At 33.7% G+C, this 8,679-nt stretch overlaps 1 protein-coding gene across 1 annotated transcript in view; it reads left to right on the forward strand.

The window, feature by feature from the left end:
• The first annotated feature begins 6,898 nt into the window (after positions 1-6,898).
• The window catches only part of LOC105560018 (putative acyl-activating enzyme 19), a 10,966-nt gene continuing 9,185 nt past the window's right edge, over positions 6,899-8,679 (forward strand). Inside the window, exon 1 of the mRNA XM_012008743.1 lies at positions 6,899-7,325. The gene's annotated coding sequence lies outside the window, so the exon portion shown is untranslated. The remainder of the gene's footprint in view (positions 7,326-8,679) is intronic.

Consider the following 8,679-nt stretch of genomic DNA (forward strand, 5'->3'; position numbering starts at 1 on the left):
TTGTTTTCTCCGCGTTTGTAACATCCAAAATCACGGACGATTGAATTCATATTGATGAAACATTCAAATCGCGATACGAAGTACAATCGAACCGAAGCAGAATGCGAGAAATTATTATGCGTAAAAGTTACTTGTGCGAACTGATAAATGTTAAACGTAACATTCGAGGGAATAATGACAAATGATATTATTGAATATTTATTGCAATTCTATTTCCCAAGTTTAGTAATAAAGTTTGCCTTTACGTTTTAACTAAAAAGTACATATTTATAAAAAGAAAAATTATTAATACATTGCATCTCTTACATTTTTGCGTTTTAAGTGGAATAAAAGTGTACGATTTTCTCATAAATCAAGAACGATTGTAATTATTAATTAATATAAATGAAAGAACTGAAAGTTAATTATATTTCCTTTTGTCAAAATATATATAATTAATGGCAAGTTTACTCCTTCAGTATGTAAGAGTTTGGAAAAATATATCATTTTACCATCGAATAAGAGGTAAACTTTATTTTTCAAAATTTAGATATTTGATTAACAGAGGAAAGTCTCCTATTATGCGATAGGCTTCTAATATGAGACAGCAGGTTTTCAACACTGAGATTTAATCGCAAATCTTTTTTCGCGACGATCACACAATCTAACAATGAAATTTCCACTAAACAGATTTCACCCCAAGGGTAATCAATTCACGATGGAACCAACAAATGATGCCTATTAAGGAACTTATCACGTAATAGGGGACTTCCCTCTATTAATATTAATTTATTTAACTCTCTTAATTATGACGTACTGGGACATGTGAGTCCCGTTTACACTTTTACCTGTCTGGTTTCTTGGAATGCTAGAGTTCCGTTCCGTTACAAAAAATTTTTTAGCAAAAATAATTTGGTCATGAAAGTGTCGTCATCTTTTAAAGTAAGATAAAATTATTACTCTGCCATTGAAATTTTTACTAAAATAAAAGATTAAATAATTTTGATGTAAAATTTACTATGATTAACCTTTCATCGTTAACTGATTGTTATAACACGTAATACCTGTAGAATTGAAGGCAAACAATAAAATCAGCTAGGCAATAAAAATCAATATTCTCTAAACTATGAAAATCAACGATAAATAACAAATTTGTTATTGCACGAGTTTAATTAGTGGGCTTGAGAACACACTTCAAACATACAAGTACGAACAAATATGGCCCTGGCGAACCCGTTAGTCGCAATAATCAAAAACTATTGTATCCTTTTATTTTCCAATTAATCTCTAGAATTTATGCCTGCGCAAAACATTTTTTAAGCGTCGTACAATCGTGGGACACCCCGCGCATAAAAAGTTTCCGGTACGTGGTAGCGCGCGCCATACAATAGAGAGTAAGGTTACCGCGGATGTGATAGATTAAGATGGTAAAATGCCTGGGGTTATGCCTGGCCGGGTAGATGGATAGATATGGGCTATTGTTCTCGCCACTTGACGTAATCAAACAGTCAATCAACATTGCGTAACACGCGAAATATCCACCTAACGCATGTCGTCGCAGCCGCTTAAGTTAATCGGTCCTAGCAGGCGATCCGCGCGAATGCATCGTCTATATACGGAAACACTTTCGCGATCGGAGAGACATGGACAGAGAAAGGAGACGGGAAGACAAAGAAGAGGAAGAATAATCATGAATATGTGCGTATATGCGCACCAGTAAACATTCTGCTTGTTCAATACTCAATATTACATCAACAGGATATTTATACAGGTTGTACTGTAACCACCGGATATCCTTTTAATAACAGATTCTTTAGAAAATTTCAAGACGAAAATTCTAATACAAAAATATCGAGGCTATAATAGTTTTTGAATAATAAACGAGTATATTTCACCAATGACAGGCCTGAGATTTCGCGCGCTCAGGCACGGCGACATGACGAGCGATAAAAGTGTTCATTGAACGTCGCCTTTTTCGCACAGTAACGACCTTCATGATAATCGATATTGATCGTTCACTTTGACAGCTGCAACACTTAAAAGTTGCAACACGTTGCAAATTTTTTCTCGAATTAAATAAGAAGGGCGACATTCATAGGAACACTCGTCATATCGCCGTGCCTGAGCGCGCGAAATCTCAGGCCTGCCATTGGTGAAATGTACTCGCTTATTACTTGAAAACTATTGTAGCCTCGACATTTTTGTATTGGAATTTTTGTCTTGAAATTTCCTAACGAATCTGCGACTAAAAGGATATCCGGTGGTTTTAGTACATTCTGTATACAAAGTAATAGATGTGAAATAAGAATAATATAATAATAGATATTAATACAATTTTAAACTTGTGATATAATAATAAATATTTGTACAATTTTAAATTTGAATTATTTCAATTGAATTTTTATGTTTACGTATCCAAAATATTACAAAAGTATGTAAATATATTGAAACTGTTGTGCCACAATGCACTCTTCTCTTTCCCTGATTTTAGGACAATCGAATGATAGGTTTGACAAATTAATTTTTATTCGTGCTGTAAAAAAGATACTAAAGAAACGAGCTGTCTCTCTTTGACAACTTTCCACCTCACCCATTGCTTTAGTGAAAGTGTATGAACTTGGCCGATGTATACGTGTGTTCACGTTGTTGGCATACTAGTTAGACAATGAACAGCATGGTTACGTACAAGATGACTTGACGTTATACCATTTAATAGCAATGGATTAACTACGAGCAATAAAACGGCTAAAGGTACTTTAGAAAAGCCGCCTGCGAATGCGGTAGATGGAATAAGATCGTAAAACTGACCTTGTGGCTGATAAAAAAGTATTCTTATCTTCATGATTTTCTTGTCCCGACGTATTAGGGCGATTTTAAAATACGTAAACATGACTTCTCATGTATTTTAATTAATTATTATTTTCCACGTGACATGTCAAACTCGTGAGAACCGGTTACATGTATAAATAAAACATAAGCTCTGTGTAGATTATACGCATCGCGATAATTTATGCAAAAAGAACCATTATCTCAACATTCGCATCATAAGAGAGAGATAAATAAATAAATAATAGACAGATAAATAGATAGCGAGAGAAAAAGATAAATAATATACTTTCTAATAACTTTTTGGTATTCAATATATTAAGTTTTTATTCGAAATTAGTCAAGTAAAATTTTGTAATTTATTAAGCTGCTAAAAATTGATGAAAAGCCGTCCGTCTCTTACTTGAAATAATAAAGTGAAAAGTGTCAAATTAGAAACAATTAACTTTATATAATCATGAGCGCGCGTTTTTGTTGCATCAAACTATGTTAGTAATCTCGAAATTGAATGGAATACGATCGCGGATAATTCGCAGGCGCATTTGATAGTAATCTCGACCATTCCCGTTTCACCTACATTGCACACAAAGCTAATATGCAGAACGTGCGTGTTTCTTTCAGAATACGTTTCGCCATTCATAAATGAGCACATGATGCCTCTGGGTACTCTGAGAATGTGTCATTGGAAAATACACAGACGGACTCGACTGGACGTTAATTGAGAGCCGTTACATTAGGATTCCCTTGCTTTAAAAATATAACGTGGTTTGCAAATACTGCGATGAATCATTTCAGGAAATCGTTTGTATCTCGATGAAAATATAGTATTTGCTAAAATGTTTCCTTTCACAACTTGTGACGCAATTAAAATTAAAAATCCTATACAGTTTGCTAAATCGTGATTCAGAATCAACGATATAAACAATTGGACTGATAATAGTGTTCTAAAATAAATGTGTATACGTGCACAATTTATCACTAAAAACATGAAATTACATTGTTACAACATACAATTAAAATAATCGTTATAAGCAATATCAATTTCACGTATTGCTATTGCAAACCGCATTAAAAAATCGAGGACAAGGTTTTATGAAACATGAAAGTAAGCATAGACCTTGAGCTCTACCGCTTTCCTCTCGAATACAATAAACTTTTTAAAACGCAAATAATGATTCTGCCGTGAAAATTATTAATTATTAACACATTGCGAAATTCACGAGTTCGCTTAATTTTTGAGTGATAAAAGTAAGTTGCTATGTTTCTCCCCCAAAATTCCTAAGAGAATTTAAAAGTACGTAATTTTTAGAAAAATATTGTGTAGGTTTATATGTAAAGCACTTCGGAATAAAACTTTAACAAGTACTTAGGCACATCGTTGTTGTCGTTAATAAAATAATATTGAATGTAATTAAAAATTTACAAAATAAATTGAGAACAAAATAATTATGGGTATAATAAGAAGAGACTTAGAAGCTGCTCTCGAGTTCTCTAATTCACTCATCTCTACTGATTCGCATTATAAAAAGGCACCTATTAAACTGCTGATCCCAGTTGCGTATCACTTTGATAATTGATTTGAATGATATTTTGAACATTTAATATTCTTTGTCAAAATTCTATTGTAGTTTGGCTTTTATCTTTACCCGCTAATCATAAATCGCCCCTTTGCTTCTATCTTCTTGTAATTATTACAATATATTTATTATTCATTCCAACATCGCATCTTGTGTAAATATAAATTTTCAATCGAGTAACGAATACAAATTAATTTATTTTCAATACAATGTAAATATTCGTACGTATATTCGTAAATAGAAGAACATATCTCGAGAACATATCTAATAAATTTTTGTGTACAATATAATGAAAAATTTTATTTAAATTTTAGAATTTATATTACGAGGAGAAAATTATATATACACGTATTATTAATATTAGACACAGTATAGATCTCTATAGATTTTCCCCGCTGTTACGAAGATTTTTATTGATTGCATTTATTGCAGTAATAGGAAGATTGTGGCGTAATAGGAAAATGAATGTTAACTTGTTATCTTGGATTCTCCCCTTTTCATCACATCAGCACGAGCCTGCAAACTACGTGAGTAACGCAAAATGTGAAATTGAGGTAGAATTCTAAATATTGTTGGCAATATAATTCACAAATCTTTCCTCTTGTACCCCCTAAGGAAAAAGTGCATTTACAATTGTAAATCTAGGGAAAACCAATCTCAACAATCACTTCTTCTTATAGTATTAATATTTGTATAAATTGAAACAGTGAATTGTAATTATAAATATACATATATGTATTACACGTTGATTATAACGAAATAAAAATATTATTATGCAGATAAAAGTATTAAAAGTTACGTTTGTACGTTTCTGTGTCTTTTATTTCTTTATGTACCTTCTAAATCGTAAGTGATAAAAAAGAAAATAGTTATATAAAAGTTTCGAAAAAGATCAATTGCTTATCAAACAAAGAGTTACATTTCTTTAATGAAAAATTATTCTATAAAGATAACAAAATGTTTAATAACATTTCTACTCAAGTCCTCATAATTTTGACGCAGACGGACTGCAATATGCTAATTAATTTTTTGTTACTCAGTTATTCGGTAGAAGAACCTTCTAAGAAAATATTATTATTCGGCGAAAGAAATCACCTAAACGGGGATCCCCTATTGGACCTTTGGTGTCCGAAAATTCCGTACATTCTTCCGAGTCTACGCACTCGTAGCCGACAAACCACTACGTCACGCGCATTACTCATAATTGATTGAATGTTTCACTTAGTGAAACATTTATTCCATTATTTCCGTTACGTATCTATTTCGTTACGTATCCATTCCGTTATTCATTACGCATTATTTTCCGATTGTATTATTCCATTGACATTGTGTCCGCCATTTATTTTATATAGATAATTGTTCAAAAGAAACACACACAAACCATGAATCGCGTATAATTTACGACTGAATTAATTCTTGGATTCAACCAATAAAGATTTTTTTAAGTATAATTACGTCAGATTTTTATCAAATAAACGTATTGTGTCGTGTTCTAAAAGTTTTGAGGATAAATAAAATTAACTGGTAATTTTATGCGACATAAAAACACATTTCCCTATAAGTGCGTTTCTTTTTTATACACTTTGGATTAAAATCGCAGTTTAAATCAAAATGCAATCAAAATGTGATCGAAACAAACACGCATAGTGCATAGCGTAACGCAACAAAATTTTTATCTAATGCTACGCCCGCAGTGTTGCATTTAATTTACAAGCGTTTACTGCAAATTAGCATTCACGGTTACACGCGGGTTAATAATAACATATTCTTCGCAATCATTTCTCTCGCGGCGTGGAATATAAAGTAGACATAAAATTAAAGGAAAGAACTTTGTAAGATATACATATTGAAGGAAAAGGCCACTTTGTAAGGCGGTAATTATCTCCAAGGTTACTTGTTCTATTCGCTCGGTAAAATCATAACATTGGGCTACACTGGAATCCTGATTCACGATTCTACGTGCGATTCGTTCAATTTACTTTCATTATTTCACTTCGGTCCATAACTGTTCAATTTATAATCCGCCGGAACTGTCGAATTGACCCCGCAACCCCGTACACGCGAAAACGTATGTAAATAATTTGAATAACTTTATGGAAACCACGAAATAATTAAAAGCAACGTCGCCAAAACCAAGAAATAAAATCTTCGTTGTAATTTGAAGTCACGATTTTACCATTGCTATAATTTTATAGTAAAACGTAAGGTAGACAAACTTGCTGCGTTGGGGAAAAAATCTAATCGTACAAAATAAAAGAGCCAACAATTAAGCTAACGGTTTAGGAAATGCAGGTGACACATTCTGTCCCCGAAAATTGCGTAACAGCTGACTAAGAAAAAATGTTAAATCACGCTCGCGCGCGTCAATGATCCCAGAAGACGTAAACCAGGGGGCGGGCAGCGGTCGACAAAGTGGCGCGGAGTCGTAGAGATAATAGTGGTGGCGGTATAGGGGACAACCACGAACAATTCAGAGTCCTCATGGTCGGTTCTATATAAAAGTACATGTCATATCAACCGGAGAAGGCATTCTCTCTTAGTAACCGGCCCGCTGATGATCGAACGTTAAGGTCGCGTTAAGTACAAAAGCCGCGTCGACTGGTTGTCCGAGTGGCGTCGACGAAGAAGAGTCCAGGAAATAACCGGAATAACCGGAAAGAAAGCACCGAGTGAGGAGAAAGACAACCAAGGGGGACAAGAAGAGAAATAGGAACAATTAACGAGTGCGTTGCCTTCAAAGAAGAACTGCCGAGTGGAGCCAGTGTTCGGTTGAAGAAAGGAAAAACGGAGCGTGTATATGTATATGCACGAGTGAAAGGGAGCCAGAATTGTTGTATTTCGACAGTCGTTGGCAGTACAAGCCGCGACGTAAAAGTGTTAGCGCTCGCTGAAATTACTCGTTGCTGGAGACAAACAGAAACCCAGGCGGAATCGAGTGAAAAGGTGAGTGAGTGCCGAGATGATAAACGAGGGGCGAATCATAGAAATTGTTTACGGTACGCCTACTGACAAATTAGGAGGTCAATTAATAGAAATAACTTTTTGTGTCACGCATAATATACTAGTATGTCATAATAGATAATATATATATGTTTATTTAGAAATCGAATGTTTCTCTTCGACAGAATAAAAATATTTAATCGTAACAGCCGCAGCGTTCGTTGTGCGCTTTTATTTTTGCACGAAAACTTTTAAGTATTATTTAAAAGAGAATAATCTTCTTTTGCGTTCAACTCTTTTATATAATATTTCTGCAAATGCACCGCGTAATTCGAGTAATGGACGCATAAAATGGTTCACTGTATGCAGGACGATTTGTAAATGCGCGTTGATGTATGCGCTCAGAGGACGAATTTATACAAAATATGCTAAACTATTTGATTATGTGAATTTTGCTTATTCCCTAATAGCACAATATATTAGAACAGTGATAAAATCGTAGTGCAATTAACGCACTTCTTTTAAAAACAAGACTTATTTGGGGATTTTATTATACACATGTAGTAATGTATATTAAACTTGGAAATAGTACAAATCTAGTATTATGTGTATATTGAGTGTGAATTGATTCATTTTTTATATAAATTGCAATATTATAGTAATGCATTTGCATTTATTTTATGGTCAGTGTTGACTTCACATTAGGAAACATCGGTCAATGAACCCTCGACATATGAGTAAAGTTTAGCCAACGTAGAGTCAATGCGTTGTGCCAACAGGTATTTCTGATTCAAACTATTCAGATATTCATCTTTTATTTTACATTAGAAACACGTCATGATTTAAATTGTTTTGTACAAAGTATTAAACAGTTTACGATTTGTATATCAACTTAACGATCTTAAATTTTACAAATTCTGTAATTTCTACACGTCCACACGCGATAAAATGACCTACTTTTATACTGTGTTGAATTGTTTCAATGATTAATTGACTCAAACCTCGCAAGATCTCAGGTGGGCATCACTGTATAGCGCAAGATACTAAATTAAAAGTTTATTTCGGTTAGTATACGTTCTTCTAGATTTGTCGATATTACGCAAATGCGATTAGTTGAATCCTGACGTTATTAGAGCGAGAAAACACGCTTGAGCAATCAGCGCTCGCATTAACAAATTTCGACATTACCACAAATCGTATCCAAGTGCTTGCGTTACAATTGATTCCGATCGTAAAAGTGATTCGACCATTGCTATGCAGAATGTGAGGAAATGCTAGGACGTGAAAATAGCTCATCAAATTAAATTTAAAAATCAATCGAAAGTCTCTGTCAGAGATTGAGGAAATTATTTTCGCT

This window comes from Vollenhovia emeryi, unplaced genomic scaffold (assembly GCF_000949405.1).
Source record: "Vollenhovia emeryi isolate VEMERY1.0 unplaced genomic scaffold, V.emery_V1.0 DF939245.1, whole genome shotgun sequence".
Classification (NCBI taxonomy): Eukaryota; Metazoa; Arthropoda; class Insecta; order Hymenoptera; family Formicidae; genus Vollenhovia; species Vollenhovia emeryi.